The sequence below is a fragment of the Erythrolamprus reginae genome, chromosome 8, assembly GCF_031021105.1.
Source record: "Erythrolamprus reginae isolate rEryReg1 chromosome 8, rEryReg1.hap1, whole genome shotgun sequence".
Lineage (NCBI taxonomy): Eukaryota > Metazoa > Chordata > Lepidosauria > Squamata > Dipsadidae > Erythrolamprus > Erythrolamprus reginae.
Genome location: NC_091957.1, coordinates 35,218,656 through 35,238,025, shown reverse-complemented (window position 1 = coordinate 35,238,025; position 19,370 = coordinate 35,218,656). Strand labels below are relative to the sequence as shown.

Here is a 19,370-nt window from a genome sequence, read left to right as displayed (position 1 = left end):
GGTCCATTTTGGATAAATCAATGCGTGCTAGTTTATTAAAAAGAATGCAGTTGTAGCAATGTTTAGACATCGCTGGTCATATTTATGCCATATGTGTCCTGGCCTGGCTTGGCCTGGCTGCAGTTTTTCTGGCAGGAACCAGCCACTTAAATGAAGAAAAAGAGAAGAAAAAACCCTTGCCACTTTTGGCCTTCAAGTGCAGCTGTTCCATCATGAGGCTGACACGTTGGTCTGGCTGCTAGCCCAGGCTGGTTTGGGTAGCTTTGGAGCCAGTCACCTAGTTGGTGCATGGAGGCTGGAGCTCCGAGGAACCCCCCCCCTTCGGTTGATGCAGGACATGCTCTCAGTCTAACCAAAAATGAAAAGGAGGGAGTAAAAGACTGCAGTTGAATGGACGGAGTAGCTGGAGAGAAATTGGGTTTTTCTTGGAAAAAGGAGAGGGGAAGGGAGCTCTCTGAAGGGTCCAAGAAGAGGAAGGAGGGCCATGGATAGCTGGCTGGCTTCACCCAAGACCCTGGAGAGGGTGGAAGAAGACAGCTGCTACTGGGAGAGAAGCCCAGCATCCGATAGTGGGATAGAAACATAGAAGATTGACGGCAGAAAAAAACCTCCTAGTCCATCTAGTCTGCCCTTATATTATTTCCTGTATTTTATCTTAGGATGGACCTATGTTTATCCCAGGCATGTTTAAATTCAGTTACTGTGGAAGTTTGTTCCAAGCATCTACTACTCTTTCAGTCAAATAATATTTTCCCATGTTGCTTCTGATCTTTCCCCCAACTCACCTCAGATTGTGTCCCCTTGTTCTTGTGTTCACTTTCCTATTAAAAACACTTCCCTCATGAACCTTATTTAAGCCTTTAACATACAGTGGTACCTCAAGATACGAACCCCTCGTCTTACGAACAACTCGTGATACGAACCCGGGGTTCAGCAAAATTTTGCCTCTTCTTACAAACTTTTTTCGAGTTATGAACCGGCGTTCGGAGACTGCTGGGAAGCCGCACGGCTGTTTTAAAAGGTGACAGCCAGGCGGCGGGGCTTCCCAGAAGCCACCCGAACGCCTGTTCGTAACTCGAACAAAGTTCGTAAGAAGAGGCAAAATTTTGCTGAACCCCGGGTTCGGTTCGGGGGGGTGCTGGCAAGACCCCCAGGCCGGCTGCGACCTTTTAAAACACCCACGCCGCTTCGCAGCTGTCTCCTGAAGCCGAACGCTAAAGCTGAACTTCCGCGTTCGGCTTCGGGAGACAGCTGCGAAGCGGCACGGCTGTTTTAAAAGGTCGCAGCCGGCCTGGGGGGCTTGCCAGCACCCCCCCGAACCCCGAACCCGGGTTCGGGGGGGGGGTGCTGGGAAGCCCCCCAGGCCGGCTGTCACCTTTTAAAACAGCCGCGCGGCTTCCCAGCAGTCGCCGAAAGCCGTTTTTTTGCGGGGGTTTTTTTGGTTGCATGGATTAATTGACTTTACATTGTTTCCTATGGGAAACAATGTTTCGTGTTACGAACCTTTCGTCTTACGAACCTCCTCCTTGCACCAATTAAGTTCGTATCATGAGGTATTACTGTATTTAAATGTTTCGATCATGTCCCCACTTTCCCTTCTGTCCTCCAGATTATACAGATTTCATGAAGTCTTTCCTGATAGGTTTTATGCTTAAGACCTTCCACCATTTTTGTAGCCCGTCTTTGGACCTGTTCAATTTTATCAATATCTTTTTGTAGGTGAGGTCTCCAGAACCTAACACAGTATTCCAAATAGTTTGATGGATAGTTTGAGTCTGGGTGATTTGTATCTGGTGTGTGAACTCTGGGCTGATTTGATGTTCCCTAAGTTTGCTGTTTTGGCTGTCCACCGTCTTCCCTGGACTCTTCCCCCAAACCAAAGTTCAAAAGCATCACCCTGTCCTGCTTCTTAGGTCTCCTTGCCTACACTGCATATTTGAGATTAGATTTTCAGTATTATTTAATAGCTTTAGCAACAGCACATAAACTTACCGTATATACCAGCGTTTCCCAACCGGTGTGCCGCGGCACAGTAGTGTGCCGCGAGACATGGCCAGGTGTGCCGCGAGAAGCTCAAGCTGGGCGGGGCGCTGCCGGCGCCCCTGCCTGAGTGTCGTCCTGTGGGTGGTCTTGGGCTTCACAGTCGCTTCCTGGTTCCCTCTCCTCCCACCGCCTGTGTCTCCCGCCGTCGCCTCCCACCAAGCCGTCGCCCGTTGCCGTGGGTTCCTCGAGTGGGAGCTGCCGCTTCCCTCCGTCCAGCTCAGCCACGCTGCCGTAGAAAGCACAGAGGTTATTGCCACCGCTTCTGCCTCCACTCAGGGAGCCACCGTGGTCACCGCGCCTTTTCCTCTCCCTCAGCTCAACCACGGTGGCTCCCTGAGTGGAGGCAGAGGCGGCGGCAATAACCTCTGCACTTTCTACGGCAGCGTGGCTGGGCTGCCTGGAAGGAAGCGGCAGCTCCGAGGAATGAGGCGCTGGCGGTAGACACAGGCGGAGGGAGGAGAGGGAACCAGGAAGCCACCGTAAAGCCCAAGACCAGCCACAGGACGACCTTCAGCCAGGGGCACCGGAACCGCGCGCAGCCATGGTGGGAGCAGCATGAGGTAGCAACGAGGCGCGAGGACAAGCAGGCAGCTTGGCGGAGGGGAAGCGCTGAGGGGCGCTCCTCCTTCCCCAGCCCCGCGCTTCTCTCCCGCCCTGGCTTTCGCTTCGCCCCATGATTTCCCCGCAATTTCATCCAGGCCACCTCTTACCTCCTTTTGAACTGCGGGGAAATCTGCGGGCAAAGCAAAAGCCAGGGCGGGAGAGAAGCGCAGGGGTGGGGAAGGAGGAGAGCCCCTCAGCGCTTCCCCTCCGCCAAGCTGCCTGCTTGTCCTCGCGCCTCGTTGCTACCTCCTGCCTTTTTCCAGGGGCCTTTGGAAGGCACCCAGGGAAGGGGGGGGATTGGGGGTGGCTGCAGCGGCTTCTCGTCCTCCTCATCCGGCTGCTAATGCCCGCCCGGCCCCTTTTGCAGTCCCTTCACGGAGCGCTTTTGTCCCAGGCTGTCAGCGAAAGGGCTGCAGGACAGGTGGGGCAGGCGTTCTTCCCACAGCTGAGGCAGAATTTGGAATGTCGGGTGTGTGTGCGTGCGGGCTCCGCATCCCCCTGCCACCCGGAACATTTAAAATAAGAAAAACCTTCACCGGCCTCCGCAGAGAAGAAAGGAAGAGAGAGAAAGAGAGACAGAGAAAGAGAGACAGAGAGAGAGAGAAAGAGAGAAAGAAATAAAGAAAGAAAGAGAGAGAATGAAAGAGAGATAGCAAGAGAGGCAGAGAGAGCAAGGGAGAGAGAAAGACATATAGGGAGGGAAGGAGGGAGAGAGAAAGAGAGCAAAAAAGAGAGGAAGAAAGAAAGAGGGATGGAGAGAGAGAAAGAAGGGAAGGAAGAGAGAGAAAGAGTGAGGGAGAAATAGAGCGAAATGGAGGAATATTTTTTTTGTCAAAACTTTTCTTTAGCCACCCCCCACCCCCCCACCCCGTTCAGTGTTCCCCAGGATTTTGAAAATATGAATAATGTGCCGCGGCTCAAAAAAGGTTGGGAAACACTGGTATATACCACTTCACAGGGCTATACAGCACTCTCTAAGGGGTTTACAGACTCAGCATTCGGTCCCCAATAATCTGGGTCCTCGTTTTACTGACCTTGGAAGGAGGGAAGGCTGAGTCAACCTTGACCCAGTCAGAATCAAACTCCCTGGCATTGAGCTGAGTTTAGCCTTCAATACTGCATTCTAACCACTGCACCACCATGTCAAGTTCAGCTGATGAAATTTATTCGGATTTTTCTCTTTCTTTCCTGCATTTTATGGATCATTAGGAGCCGGGTTCTCCAAAATTGGCAACTTTTAAGACTTGCGGACTTCGACTCCCAGAAATTCTCCAGCCAACTATGTTGGCTGGAGAATTCTGGGAGTCAAAGTCCGCAAGTCTTAAAAGTTTGCCAAGTTTGAAGACCGCTGATTTGGAAGCGTATTTTGGATTGTCATCTTGCTGAAATATCCCCAGAGCCTTCATCTTCAACTAGCACAGCATCTTTGGTCTAGTTTTGGTTTGGCTTGCCCTTGTGTGTTGGAGTGGTGGCTGATGGGCCCATTGAACAAAAAATGCCCTTTTCCTCACTTGGTGCACTTTCTGTTGGGTTTTTAATCAACTGAGCTGAGGTGGCGCAGTGGTTAGAGCGCAGCACTGCAGGCTACTTCAGCTAACTGCTAGCTGTAGTTCAGCAGTTTAGATCTCACCACCGGCTCAAAGTTGACTCAGCCGTCCATCCTTCTGAAATGGGTCAAATGAGGACCCAGATTGTTGGGGACAACATGCTTACTCTCCGTAAACCATTTAGACAGGGCTGTAAAGCACTGTTATCCATGTAATAATCATGATGGATGATGGAGTGGTTTGATGAATATGGATTTGACGTTTGGTTCTGAAAACGATAGGAACAGCATATAGGGCAGAGAGGAAACCTACATGGGTGTAAATGGGGCTAGTGTGTGAACCTACTCATGGCAAGGGTGCAAAACCCTGGATGGGGAGCCGGCTTTTCTGCTAGTGAGGAGGAAACCGATTGTGGTAGAGGACCATCCAAATTCTGGTTTGTGACTTTGGCACAAACTTTATAAAGTATATTACAGTAGATAAGAGTTGGGTTGCTGGTTATCAAGCGGTATATAAATCTAAATGCCATTGCTATGAAGAGCCGGGGTGGTGCAGTGGTTAGAAGGCAGCACTGCAGGCTACTTCTGCTAACTGCTAGCTGTAGTTCACCAGTTCAAATCACACCACCGGCTCCAGGTCAACTCAGCCTTCCATCCTTCCTAGGTGGGTTAAATGAGGAGCCAGATTGTTGGAGGGGCAATATGCTGATTTTGTAAACCACTTAGAGAGGACTGTAAAAGCACGATGAAGTGCTGTATAAGTCTAAATGCTATTGTTATTGGTAAGGGTGAAGGTTCAAAGGAAGGGCAGCTGCTGCAACATCTCTTCTGAGAAAGGATCCTGGGCGCTGTAGGCCTGAGGCCTCTCTCGTCTCCTTCTCTTCCTCCTCCGCAAAGGCCGCTGGCTCTTTTCAGCAAGAATTCCTTAATGGATCTGAGATCTGCCCGGATTTGCTGAGAAAGGCGTGTTCACACATTTCTCAGCCAGGTGAAGGTCTCTCAAATGCCTCCGCCTTTTAGAAGTGGGTGGTACGGTGGAGCTTTGCCTACCTCTGAGTCAGAGGTAGCCCCGGGACCAGGAGCCATGCTCATTTTCTGAACTGGTAAGCCAGCTGGTGATGGGATGAAGACTCCGGGGTAGGCTGGCTTGAGTTCAGGTCCACCCTCAACCTCGGAAGATCCCTGGGTGGTTTTCTTTCAGCTCCACCTTTGCTTCAGGTGCCTCTTGCTGCTTCTCGGAAAGAGCAGGGATTCCAATCAACTGCATTCCTGCGACTTGGAATTTCGAGTTGGTGCGGAAAGCATTTTTTTTTAGTTTCTTCCTCCTCCTGTGGTTTGAGTCAGGCTTCCCTCTAGCAATATCGGAGGGCAGGAATTGGGTGACTCCTTTTTTGCTTTTCTTTGACCCTTTTCTTAAAGTGCCAAGAGTAGGCAAGGTGAGTTTTGACCGATTTCAAAGCTCTCCGTTCTGTAATTTGGAATTCTGCTTCTGTTGCTGTTATAGCCAGAAATGGCACTTTCCCCTTTGCATCCCCTCGGTTGCTATTTCCGTTTTAAAAATACAAGCCAAGCATCCCTCATCCTATATGGTACTTTCATCCCCACCTCCCAAATCAAGAACCTTCCATTTACATCAGCTGAGAGTAGCTCATACTGCTATTCTCAGGCCTGTTACTCTTACTCTACTACAAATGTATTCCAGTTGATTTCTGTCTTCTAGGGTGGCTCGCTGATTGGGGAATTCTGGGAGTTGAAGTCCAGCTATCTTGGGGGTTTTGTGGGCGGAGGGTTATAAAATTTTCTTAATTTTTCTCCAACATACAGTAGAAAACAGCATATGCAAAAAAACCACAAAGTCAGTGCCTAAAGTGATAATACATAATATTTCTTTGTTACATTAAACATTCACAAAGAAAGTCTAAATATTTTAAATTACACTTTTTACTAAAGTGATTTGCTCTTCTCTGCTAAATTAATTAAAGTTAACCACTCATCAAACATATATTCTCTACAAATAGCGATATTATAAAATATATTCCCTTATATCCCCTTTTCTATCTATAATAAAACAAAGATATCTTTACTCAATATCCACTTTCATCCTTTTACCTCTGTGTTAAATGCTTATCCACTACTGCCACCAATCCTTATTTTGCCATCCGGGTCATTAATAGATTAAAATTAAATCATCATACATTTCCTTACAAGTGATTTAAAAATATTTATTTCTCAGTTATTTTTTAGTTTCCAACCCTTCATAGAACTTTCTCCAGATTTTAATTATAAAATCTGAAGTCCAGCTATCTTAAACTTGCCAAGATCAAGAAACACTGTTTTAGGGCATCTACCTGTCCAATTTTGTTTCATCAGCACATTGGTTAAACATTTCTCCTATCTCTTAATTGCAGTCGTTAATGAAAACGTTGACGAACGTAGGGACCAGTAAACCTTGTTTAGTAAGTTACTTCCTCGATTAAAATAATGAGTAAGTTATTTCCTCGATTAAAATAATGGATCAGCATTCTTTGAGTTTGGGTTTTAATCAATTGTGGAGCCACCTGAGAGGCATAAGCCAGTACTTAACAATTTGTTAATGAGAATGTGAGTTCTGCATCAGCCTTAGGTACAAAGCCAGGCCAGCCGCCCTCTCTCAACCCTAGCAAGAAGGAAATGGCAAAGCACTTCTGGAGAACCTAGCTGGGAAAACTGCAGGGATTTGCCTAGCCAACCTGTAAGGCAGGGGTCCTCAAACTTGGCAACTTTAAGACTTGTGGACTTCAACTCCCAGAATTCATAGCTGGCTGGAGAATTCTGGAAGTTGAAGTCCACAAGTCTTAAAGTTGCCAAGTTTGAAGACCTCTGCTCTAAAGACTGACACAGGTGAAATGAAAGGAGGAAGACGGGTACTACTTTATCAAGCATTTTCCTGACATGAAGGCATATTACACCATTACAGCATTACCATAAGCTACCCAAGAACTTACCACATCAAAGGATGAGGTAGGCTTACGGAATGGCTCTACTCTGCTCTCATCAGGCCTCACTTGAAATATGATGCCTCATTTGGGGTATCGGTCTCAAAAAGGATGGTAACGCATTGGATCAAAAGTCCAACAGTTGCTACCAAAACAATGAAGGATCTTGAAACCAAGTTTTTTTAAGAAACGGGGCTTGTTTTGCTTAAAGCAGAATTCTTCAAACTTGGCAACTTTTAAGACTTGTGGACTTCTGGGAGTTGAAGTCCACAAGTCTTAACAGTTGCCAAGTTTGGGGAGCCCTGGTTTAAATGAAGTACAGCTAAGGGGAGACAGGAGCATCTGTTAGGATGTCGCAGAAGAACAAGTGGACGTATCTTCTCTTGCCCTAGAGGCCAGGACAAAAGCCAACAGGGCTAGAAGTATAAGGGAAGAGGTTTGGCCAAGGAAGGTCCTGTAGAACTGTAGATGCTGTCCATAGTCAGCCCAACAGGCTACTTCTGGAAGTGGTATTTAATCAGTTGCAGCATCCTTTGCTCTGGGGTTTTTTTGGGGGGGCATTTTTGGGCAGGGGTCAGCAAAAAAGTATACGTTGTATTTGCTGGATTCAGTTAATGGCCTTAGTCACTCACTTTATGACAATAGTAAAATCATTGTAAAAAGTTCACAACTTAACAACCAAAATACTGAGCTCCATTGTGGTGATCAGATTGTGAGGACTTATCTGTAGATGACCTCCAGATTTTTTTTCCCAAGTCCATGATCTAAGATCCAGGGAGAGATCTGTTCTCAAAGTGATCCACCGTTGCTCCTTCTTCATAGGAGAGAGCGGGAGAGAGAAATCTTACCCCTTCGGCATTGAAACAGCATGAGAAAAAGAGCTGGAATTGCCCTGCTCTAATTTGCCTATGCTTTGCCTATATATAGGGTTATAATTTCAAAATAGAGTACTCAGCAGAATTGTGAACTTTTTAATATGTCTTATTAATCAGAGCTCAGGGAGATTAGTTCTTGGGTATAATTATTTTCAGTCTGACATAGATACCTGGGAAAATGATTGGATGTCATTTCCTGGATCTTCACCTGTTTCTAGGATATTTTATTTTGGGTTCATGCCTCCCCCTTTACCAGGTGATCAGCCAGGTGTGCCTCCCTGAAGATGTCAACTCATTCAGAGTAGAGAAGATTTAGTTGACCAAGCTCCTCTCCTGTCCGCTTTGAAGACTTGCCCCATCATCCTGCTCTTTATCATGGCACTATTTATTTATTTGTTTGTTGATTTGATTTGATTTGTATCCCGCCCCTCTCCAAAGACTCAGGGTGGCTCACAACACAATAGAAAACAATATACAATATCAAACCTAGAATCCAATTAATATAACTAACTACTCTAAACATTCATTCATTCACATTCAGACAACAGCACACATCACATTTGTTGGTTGGGAACTGGGGTCTAGTGACGCCAAGCCTGGCGACATAAATGGGTCTTCAAGTTCTTACGAGTTCTATCCACCTTTTCTATCCCATGCATGATTTTATACACTTCGATCAAGTCACCCTTTAGACACCATCTTTCAAGGCTGAAGAGACCAAGGTGAGACCAACTAGTTTCATATGGGAGGGGCTCCATTTTCTTGATCATTCTTGTTGCCCTTTTTTGCACCTTTCCTAGTTCCATTCTATCCTTCTTGAGGTGCGGTGACCAGAACTGTACACAGTACTCCAAGTGTGGCCTCACCATCGATTTGTACAGAGGCAATACAATACTTGCCGACCTATTTTCGATTCCCTTCCTAATCATGCCAAGCATGGAATTTGCTTTTTTTTTTTTACTGCTGCTGTGCACTGGGTTGACATCTTCATTGAGCTGTCCACCAAAACCCCTTTCTTGGGCTGTCTCGGAAAGTTTGGTCCCCATTAGTTGATAGGTATAATTGGGGTTCTTTGCCCCGATAGGCATAACTTTGCACTTGTTTAGGTTAAAATGCATTTGCCACTTCCTTCCTTTGCACCATTCCTTTCCTTGAGACAGAATTGAGGTGATAGGTATTTTAGAAACATAGAAGACTGACGGCAGAAAAAGACCTCATGGTCCATCTCGTCTGCCCTTAGTATTTACTGTATTTTATCTTAGGATGGATATATGTTCATCCCAGGCATATTTAATTTTTTTTTATATTTTCAAAAGTATATTTCTTTCTCATTTGTCGAGTGGAACGTGACACCAAAAGCGGAAGAGACTCTCGGAGCAATCCTTCAGCGTGACAGATCCAGAAAGGGGTTCCTGGGTGGACGGGGTCTCATTCTCCTCCCCACAATTCCCTGAAGGTTTTCAAAGGATCTTCATAACGTGAACAGAGAATCCGCCACCTTCCTTTTCTCCCTCTTAATTTCGGCTCGCAAGCAGCTGCCCTCTTTGCACCCGTTTTGATGTAAGGAGTGTGCAGCTGCCCCCCTGCGCCCGCTCCGTACTTGACCCTGACGGTTTCCTGACAAATCTGGTTGCAGCTCTGCATGTCTGATCAGCTTCTTCTTTCTGGTGTTTGCTTTTTCTGAGGCCTTTCGGAGTCCTCTGTTCTTGCATCGCCCTTTTTTCCTCTTTCCCGGGAGTGGAGCATGGTTTCCAGAATTCCCATCTGCTTCTCTCTCTCTCTCTCTCTCTCTCTGCTGATATGCAGTTGTGAAACCTGGCCTTGTATTCCTTTGCGTGTCTTCATTCATTTTCCTAAACAACACTTGAACTGCTGAAGAATGGTGGAAGGTCTTAAGCATAAAACGTATCAGGAAAGACTCGATGAACTCAATCTGTATAGTCTGGAGGACAGAAGGAAAAGGGGGGACATGATCAAAACATTTAAATATGTGAAAGGGTTAAATAAGGTCCAGGAGGGAAGTGTTTTTAATAGGAAAGTGAACACAAGAACAAGGGGACACAATCTGAAGTTAGTTGGGGGAAAGATCAAAAGCAACATGAGAAAATATTGTTTTACTGAAAGAGTAGTAGATCCTTGGAACAAACTTCCAGCAGACGTGGTAGATAAATCCACAGTAACTGAATTTAAACATGCCTGGGATAAATATATATCCATCCTAAGATAAAATACAGAAAATAGTATAAGGGCAGACTAGATGGACCATGAGGTCTTTTTCTGCCATCTATGTTTCTATGTTTCTAAGCAGTGGCAGGCTTGTAGAATATTCATCTATAGATGTTGTACTCCGGCCTTAATACGGACCTAGTTAAGCAAATGCACCGTGGTCATATTGATTGATTAATTGATTGGATTTATATGGTGTTCCTCTCTGAGGACTCGGGGGGGGGGGGGCTCATAACATATCAAAACAATATACAGTACTGTATAGTATACATATCTAAAAACCCAATAAATATAGCTAAAATGTCTTTAAAACCCTAATAACATTTAAAATCACTCACTCACTCACTCACTCACTCACTCACTCACTCACTCACTCATTCACTCGCACGGAGTCTTCTCCCTGCCTTTAGGAGATTCCTAGAGAGGCCCCATGGAGGCTTCTCCCCGCCTTTTCCGGCCCTGTTTCCTCCCAGGAGATTCCTAGAGAGGCCCCATGGAGGCTTCTCCCTGCCTTTTCCGGAGGCTTGGGTTTGTAACTGGAAAATGGTTTTTGAGAAGAGGCAAAAAAGTCTTGAACACCTGGTTCTTATCTAGAAATGTTCGTAAGTAGAGGCGTTCTTAGGTAGAGGTACCACTGTATTGGGGATTTTAGGTTAGTTAGCTAGTTTTAATTAATTGGATTTAGTCATTTCATTTTACTGTTTTTAATATATGGTGTAAGCCGCCCCGAGTCCTCAGAGAGGGGCGGCATATAAATCCAACAATTAATTAATTAATTAATTAATTAATTTCTGATGCCAAGCACAGCAGGGAAGGGACCAGGAAAGATACAACGAGTTACAAATCCATTTGGTGGTGATTCTGTCCATTCCTCTTTTTTCTGTCTTACCAAGAAATAGGTTGCCATGTACTTTTGTCAAATCCCTTGCTGAAATCGAAATATACCATGTCCACAGCATATTGCCGGTCCACTAAATTTAGTCAGTTTGACAAAGAATGCAATAAGGATTGTCTGGCCTGATCTGTTTTTTGACAAACCTGTGCTAGCTTCTGATAATAGCTTTGTTTGTTTTTAGTTGTTTGAAAATCCATCGCTTGATTATTATGTTTTCCAGGGATCTTCCCAGGCATTGATGTCAGGCTGATGGGTCTGTAAATTCCTGGATATCTCTCTCCCCCCCCCCCCCCCCCCCTGTTTGAAGATTGGCATCACATCAAAACTATTCCAGCCCTCTGGTATTTCTCTGGTGCTCAAGCAGCTTTGAAAAAAACATGGTTCAGTAGTTCCAAGATCAGAGTTGGCAGCTCCTGCAGAATTCTAGGATGTAATCCCTCTGGTGCTTGGTGATTTGAACTTGTCTACAATGGACAGGTGGTTGTCTTACCATTTTCTTGTCACTTTGACTTGTATTCTTAATCTACAAGGGTCGCCCAGAAAGTAATGCACCACATTTTTTTTTCTCAGCCTACAGTAATGGTCCGAATGCCAAACTTTAGATACACATTATTTGAAGTGTCAGGAGTGCCTGTGTAAATTTTGTGTTTCTTCAGACAGATAGTGTAGTTGTAGCAGTGTTTCAAAATGGTGTCTGTAAGTGATATACGTTACAAGCAGCGTGTCATCATTGAATTTCTCATTGCGGAGAAAGAAACTGTTGGAACATTCACAAACGTTTGTGTACAGTTTATGGAGAATCTGCAGTTGACAGAAGTACGGTTAGTCGTTGGGCACAGAGGGTAAGGCCATTAGAAGATTGTGTCTTGCTGAAGGAAGGCCATAGAACGGGACGGAGATTACAGTACTTGGGAAAATAGGGAGTGTAGAAGAAACATCCTTCTTTCTTGTGAGTAAGTTTCACTGTGTTCAATAAATAATTGTTGAAGAAAAAAAATGTGGTGCATTACGTTCTGGGCAACCCCCGTACTTTGGAGGCTCGAATATTGGAACCAGTTTCTGAATACCACCTTCTCCTCTACAGACTCAGCGCCCCGACTTTCTTCTGCTCTTTCAAAGGCTTCCTCGCTGGAACCCCTCTTGCTTTGTATGATAGCCCTGAAGGCCTTTCCAAATTGCCCCCTCTTGTCCCTTCACGTCTTTTTGGTTCTGCCTACCTGCCCAGCTGCCCAGCTTTGGCAGCACATATACTAAAATTGGAACGATACAGAGAAGACTAGCATTTATTTATTTATTTATTTATTAGATTTGTATGCCGCCCCTCTCCGTAGACTCGGGGCGGCTGCATGGCCCGTGCGCAAGGATGACACGCAAATTGTGAGTCTCCAGAGAGGGGCGGCATACAAATCTAATAAATCATTATATTATTATTATTGTTGTTGTTGTTGTTGTTGTTGTTGTTGTTGTTGTGGTGCTGGACTTCGCTACCACTCAGAGCCACGGGGGGGAAAGCACACGTCACTGTTCCATCTTAGCAGCCCATCTCTGGGTATGTGTGTATGCAGCTATGGCAACTTTCTGTCCTGGAAAAATGTGAAAAGCCACGAATGGTGTTTAGCGAAAGAGGCAACCCTCCTCGGCTCCCACTTCCTTGCCCAGCTGATTTGGGGGGTACCAGGGGTGGGGTGCAGAGGCAAAGGCACCAGCCCAGTTGCTTGAGGGGAGGAAGAAAGGGCCAGCCATTTTGGGGGGTGGGGAGGTGGGGAGAGAATCAGGAGAGGATGGGCTGCTGAGTTAAGCCCAGATTCCCAACCTCTGTGGTTACCAAGGCAACCTTGGATGCTGCATTAGCGCCTTGTGTAAAATCTGTGCCGGTCCTTTGTCTTTGGGGGCCTGAGCAGACCTCTTGCAATTCAGGAAGCTTTCTGAAAAAGAGCCTAAGGGGCACAAGGAGTGGACAGGAGGAGGAGGAGAAGGCGGTGGCAACTGAAGCTTCCTTGTCTAGGCTGAACTTCTCAATGGGGCCTTGAGTCTGAGCATAGAGGGGGGGGCTCTGCCTGGGGTCCTCCCTCCTTCTCCCAAGGGGATTTTAACTCTTGGGAGGGTGAGGGGTTGGCAGTGGCTTCCAGGCCAAGAAAAGATAATAATAACAACAGTAACAACAACAACAACAACAACAATAATAATAGAGTTGGAAGGGACCTTGGAGGTCTTCTAGTCCAGCACCCTGCTTAGACAGAAAAATCTACACTGCTTCAGACAAAAGGTTATCCAACATCTGCTTAAAAACTTCCAGTGTCTGGGCCTTGAAAACTTCTGGAGGCAAGCTGTTCTACTGTTCAACCATTCTGACTGTCAGGAAATTTCTCCTTCGTTCTAAATTACATAGAAACATAGAAGACTGACGGCAGAAAAAGACCTCATGATCCATCTAGTCTGCCCTTATACTATTTTTTTGTATTTTATCTTAGGATGGATATATGTTTATCCCAGGCATGTTTAAATTCAGTTACTATGGATTTAGCCAACTACGTCTGCTGGAAGTTTGTTCCAAGCATCTACTACTCTTTCAGTAAATTAATATTTTCTCATGTTGCTTCTGATCTTTCCCCCCAGGATTGGGCCCCCTTGTTCTTCTCTTCTGAACCTTATTTAACCCTTTAACGTATTTAAAAGTTTTGATCATGTCCCCCCTTTCCCTTCTGTCCTCCAGACTATACAGATTGAGTTCATTAAGTCTTTCCTGATAAGTTTTATGCTTAAGACCTTGCACCATTTTTGTAGCCCGTCTTTGAACCCGTTCAATTTTATCAATATCTTTTTGTAGATGAGGTCTCCAGAACTGGACACAGTTTTCCAAATGTGGTCTCACCAGCGCTCTATATAGCGGGATCACAATCTCCCTCTTCCTGCCTGTTATACCTCTAGCTATGCAGCCAAGCATTCTACTTGCTTTTCCTACCGCCCGACCACACTGCTCACCCATTACTTCTCTCAGCTTCATGCTTAGAACAATCAGTGCAGCTCCAGAGTTTACAATTCTCAGCATCTTTAGAAGCCTGGCCATGGCAAAGTGGCTGAAGGTTACATTTTGGCCGTACCTGGAATAAAAGGGATCGCCTCCCTGAATTTGTGAAAGGGCATTTGATCGCTGTTTGACCTTTGCTGTGGGTGCCTTACATTTCAATATTGTTTAATGGTAAACGTATCTTATTTTATCTCTCGGTTGTGAGACTGCCTAGAGTTTGGCACAAGCTGGGCGGCTATATAAATGTTTGAATTAAGTAAATACATAGAATGAGTTTTGCCTTTGGAGCGCAGCTATTTCTAGGCAGCCTTCCTGGGTGGGGATCGAGGGAATTGGGGCTCATTCCAAGGGAGGGGGCTCTGTGTTGGTGCTTTTAGCCATATGGTTGCCCTGGTCTCTTCCAGGACACAAGGTTGGCTGCTTCTTCACCTTTGTAGCAGAGGGGCAGCTGTTGGAGGTCGGGGCTCAGGGTGATGTGAGGGCCTCCCATGACAAATGGCTTGGATTTTTTCCACGGGGCTTCTCCTTTGCATCGAAACCCCTCACCCTGTTATGCTGATAGATGGTGTGGATATTTACAAGTCACCCAGTGGGGGATTGTGGGCTGAGACTCACATATGGGAAATTAGCACCTTTTTCAATTGAGGATGGCCATGTGTGGCCTGAATTGGTCCTGTAACTGAGTAGGAACTAGGTTCGTAGTAGAACCTTGGTGGTGCAGTGGTTAGAGTGCAGTCCTGCAAGCTACTTCTGCTGATCATCGGTTGCCAGCAGTTTGGCAGATCGAAACTCAGTAGGCTCAAGGTTGACTCAGCCTTCCATCCTTCCAAGGTTGGTAAAATGATGGTTTCCATCCTTCGCTTCTTGTCCTGCCTTCTGGTGCTTTGCAAAATAAGTTGACCCCCCTCTTTTATGGGCCAGTCACTCAACTATTGGAAGACTGCTATCACATCATCCTTGGTCCTTCTTTTATTAAACTGGACATACCTGTTGTTGCATTCCTCCACATGTAAGGTATTCCCTACCTGCTTGTTGGACTTCTAGTTGTGCCTTTTCTGTGCAAAGATACTTCATCCTTCCATTCACACAGGACCTTCTTTTCTTTTTTTTCCAATTCACATGTTATTCAGCCAGTCACTCACGCTCAGCCCTAGGAAACCGAGAATGGAAAACATGTTTTGAAATCTTGGCAAGAAGCTGCAGGCAATTGCCGTTGCCTGGAGTAAACAATGACTTGAAGAAGCCAAACAAACAATCACAAGAGATAATCTATACGGTTGCTAGGAGTCACGGTGACTTCATAGCACATAATCACTCCATTGGGTCACATAATCACTCAATCCGTACATGTGGCTCCTGCTAAATCTATACAGTGGTACCTCTATCTAAGAATGCCTCTAGTTAAGAATCTTTCTAGATAAGAACTGGGTGTTCAATATTTTTTTGCCTCTTCTTAAGAACCATTTTCTACTTAAGAACCCGAGCCTGGAAAAATTTCCCAGGAAATTTGAGAGCAGCATGAAGGGCCGGCCAGTTTCCTGCCATTCCCCCTTTAATCCCGGCCACCTCGGGCTTTTCTGGGCTGTCAGAGGAGCCTTTTTGTGGCACTTAAGGCGGCTTTGACAGTCCAGAGCGAACAAAGCATTTTCCTTTCTCTGGGCGCTTGGAGTGGGAATAAACCTCTGCCAGCGCCAAGAGAAAAGAAACGTTCCCTTCGCTCTGGGCAGTGACTGTCTCCCTCCTCCTCTTCTTCCTCCTCCTCCTCCTCCCACCCAAATTCCGAGCTTTTATTTCTTTCCTAATGGGTTTGCACGCATTATTTGCTTTTACATTGATTCCTATGGGGAAAATTGCTTCTACTTACAAACCTTTCTACGGTACTTAAGAACCTGGTCACGGAACAAATTAAGTTCTTAAGTAGAGGTACCACTGTATATGATCTCTGGAAAGTTCAAAACGGTCTTCATGCATGTGTGTGTGTGTGTGAATTCACAAACGGTTTATTGGAAAGAATTGCATCTCCGTGTGAATGGCCAGTCCTTCAAAAATTGAGGGTGGCCTCTTTGCACCTTTTGGTAGGACCGTCTCCCATCAAAACAGCCTCGACCGACTTGTGTGTTCCTTTCATGCAGGAGACAAAGGTGATTGTTGTATGTGTGGGGTGGTGGTTTTTTTTGTTAAAATATAAAATTAGTATGATGAAAGAGCTGACTTGTTCTTCCTGCCTCCATCTGTGCTTCACCAGATGAAGGTCACACCCAAACAGCCCCCCTCCCACAAACACACACACATACTTTTGACTGATCCTGTGATAACGTTTGGACTGGCTGACGTCCTGCTCCGAGTGAAATAGTAGAAGAAGACACCAAAGCACCAAAGCGGTTGTGGTTTCTGTGCTTTGTTCGGTGAATTTGTACAACATTTTGTTGTACACATTTGTAAAACAGAGATTTTGGGCGCAATGGAATAGCAAAATTCTGCTCTTTGTCTCAGCAACTGGGCTTGGTGAGAATTACCTCTCACATAACCACTAAAAAAACAACAGGAGAACAAATGCAGCAATTACTGAAACAAAAGACAGGTGGAGATTGACAAGCCCACTCAAAAGAAGAGCGGGAGGGTGGGGGGAGGAAAAGGCATCTGAAAAGAATTTAAATTTTATTCTTACACAGGTAGCCCTCGACTCAGGACCACAATTGAACCCAGCATTTCGGTTCTTCAGTGAAACGTTTGAGGTTTTTTTTTCTCTATTTCACTTTTTTTTTGCCGCAATTGTTAAGTGAATCACTGAAGCTTTTTTAAAGTCAATAAAACGGTTGTTAAGTGAATCTGGTTTCCCCATTGGCATCGCTTCTCAGAAAGGCTGCAAAAAGTGATTGTGTGACCCCAGGACATTGGAAAGCTCTCTATATGGGGCTACCTCTGAAGAGTGTTCGGAAACTTCAGGTCATGCAGAATGCAGCTGCGCGAATGGTCATGGGTCTTCCCAGATATACCCATGTTTCTCCAATACAGTGGTCCCTCGATTTTCGCGGGTTCGAACTTCGCGAAACGGCTATACCACGGTTTTTCAAAAATATTAATTAAAAAATACTTTGCTGTTTTTTTCCCTATACCATGGTTTTTCCTGCCTGATGACGTCATACGTCATCGCCAAACTTTTGTCCGCCCTTTAATAAATTTTTTAAAAATAAACTTTAATAAATAAACATGGTGAATAATAATCTAAATGGTTGCTAAGGGAATGAGAAATTGCAGTTTAGGGGTTTAAAGTGTTAAGGGAAGACTTGTGATACTGTTCATAGCCAAAAATAGTGTTTCTCCGTACTGAAGGAGCGGGTCCAGCAGTCACATGGGTTGCTCATGTCCAATCCGGTGGAACTGAGCCTAGTATTAAAAAAGCTTGCCGGATCCGCCCCTTCCCCAGAATTCGCTCAGTTCGCATATCCTGCGGTTGTATTGTGATAGCTCGTTCGACCTTCTAACACCTTCCCTTCGTTCTTTCCTTCAAAAAGTAGTAAGATTTATTGTCTTTATTTTATTACTTGCACTAATTGCGCCAGCCGTTTAAAAGAAAAAAAAGAAAAAAACGCGGCTTGGCTTTCTTTCCTTGGGAGAAGTTGCGGTTTCGTTTTCCCCCGGCGGTTTTGCCGGTTACGATTCCTGCGGCCGCTTGTGGATTCTTCTAATCCCTAGGCCTGGAGGTCCTAGTGCAAGTATTTATACCATTGAAATCTTGATTATCTACTGTATATAAATATTTAAGGGCTTATAATATACCTCCTGCGGAGTGAGACGCCTTTTAGTCTCCTGGACTTAGTCGATCGCTTTCCCTTTAGTAATTCTCAGCAGCGATCTTTTCGGCGCGAAGGCCTTCGCGCCCTTTTTTTAAAATCTAGGCCTCTCGTGTTGGCCTTCTGCCAGCCGCGTAGGCCTCAGTCCACCGCGTGGATCCGGGAGCGGGCCTTGGGGGTCCCAGGCTAAATTCTCCACCGGCTAAGCCTCCAACCAGAGTGCCTTGGTTTACTTAATTACTAAGTTTAGGGAGGCTGGCCCCGCTGGATTTGGGGGCACGAACTCTGGGTTTGCCCAGATTGTCCTCACTCTTCAGCAGCTTCGAGGCCTCGAAGCAGGATCCATTCCTCTTGGGAAGTCCTTGAAATCTTCTCCTTTTAATTCAGTCATTGGCTCAGCCTTGTCTTCTGTTAATTGTCAGACTATGGCTACCTTTCCCAAGAGAGGCACAACTAAAGGTCCCAGAGAGGCCAGGCCTACAGGCGATGAGATTACTAGTATCCCCCAGGCCTCTTCCTCCTCTTCTCCAGGGGCCCGCCCCTCGACCAAGGTCACCAGGGCCGAGAAGAGAAGGGACCTAGCCCTACAAAAAATCCATGACAAATCAGCAAAACGTTTAAAAGTGCAGGCCCAAGTAATCAGTAGCCAAGACCCACCAGAGGCCTCTAGTCTGCCTCCTTCTGGGGTCCCTGTGTTATCTCTGGATGAGCCAAACCTAGACAGACCCCAACCTAACCTATGGGGCATAGGTCCAGAGGAACCAGATATTATTGAAGATTCCCCCCAGCCAGGATCCTCCCAGGCCTTTAGGGATTCTTCTGCCATTTCTGCTGATATTTCCAGTTTACCTCCTGAGTTCCAATCTATTTTTGCTGTGTTGTCCAAAGCCATTGATGCCAAACTCTCCTCCATCAATGAGCTTCCTGTACCTCTTCCTCCTTCTCGTTCCTCCCGCCCCTTGGGTTCTTCCCCAGCGGTCAGAGCTCCTACTCAGGATGATTCAGAATCCTCCCAGGATGAATATGAGGATGTAGAGGAGGATGAAGACCCTTTTCAGGGCTTATCAGAGGATGAGGAATCCCAAATAAAAGTTCCTCCTCCAATTACTATTTTTCCTTCTCAACTATTCAAATCTCTCCTCCTCAAAGCTAGAATTTCTACGGGATTAGCGGCCCAGGAGAAACAAGCCTCCACTTCCACTGATCCCCCGGAGGAGAATTTACCTTACTTCACAGAGGAACAGGAGGATAACGAGGTAATTCCTATGCCTAAATTGTTTAAAGATGCCTTACTCAAACAGTGGGATTTTCCAGCCTCTGGCCTTAATCCCTCTACCAAGGACAGAAAGTTGTATAAACTCTCCTCTTCCTATGAAGAGCTTCTT

At 45.7% G+C, this 19,370-nt stretch overlaps 1 protein-coding gene and 1 pseudogene across 1 annotated transcript in view; both read left to right on the top strand.

Moving 5' to 3' along the window:
- The window catches only part of EFNB1 (ephrin B1), a 113,494-nt gene that overhangs the window by 21,146 nt on the left and 72,978 nt on the right, over nucleotides 1–19,370 (top strand). The window lies entirely within an intron of this gene.
- LOC139171723 (U6 spliceosomal RNA) lies at nucleotides 12,388–12,545 on the top strand (annotated as a pseudogene).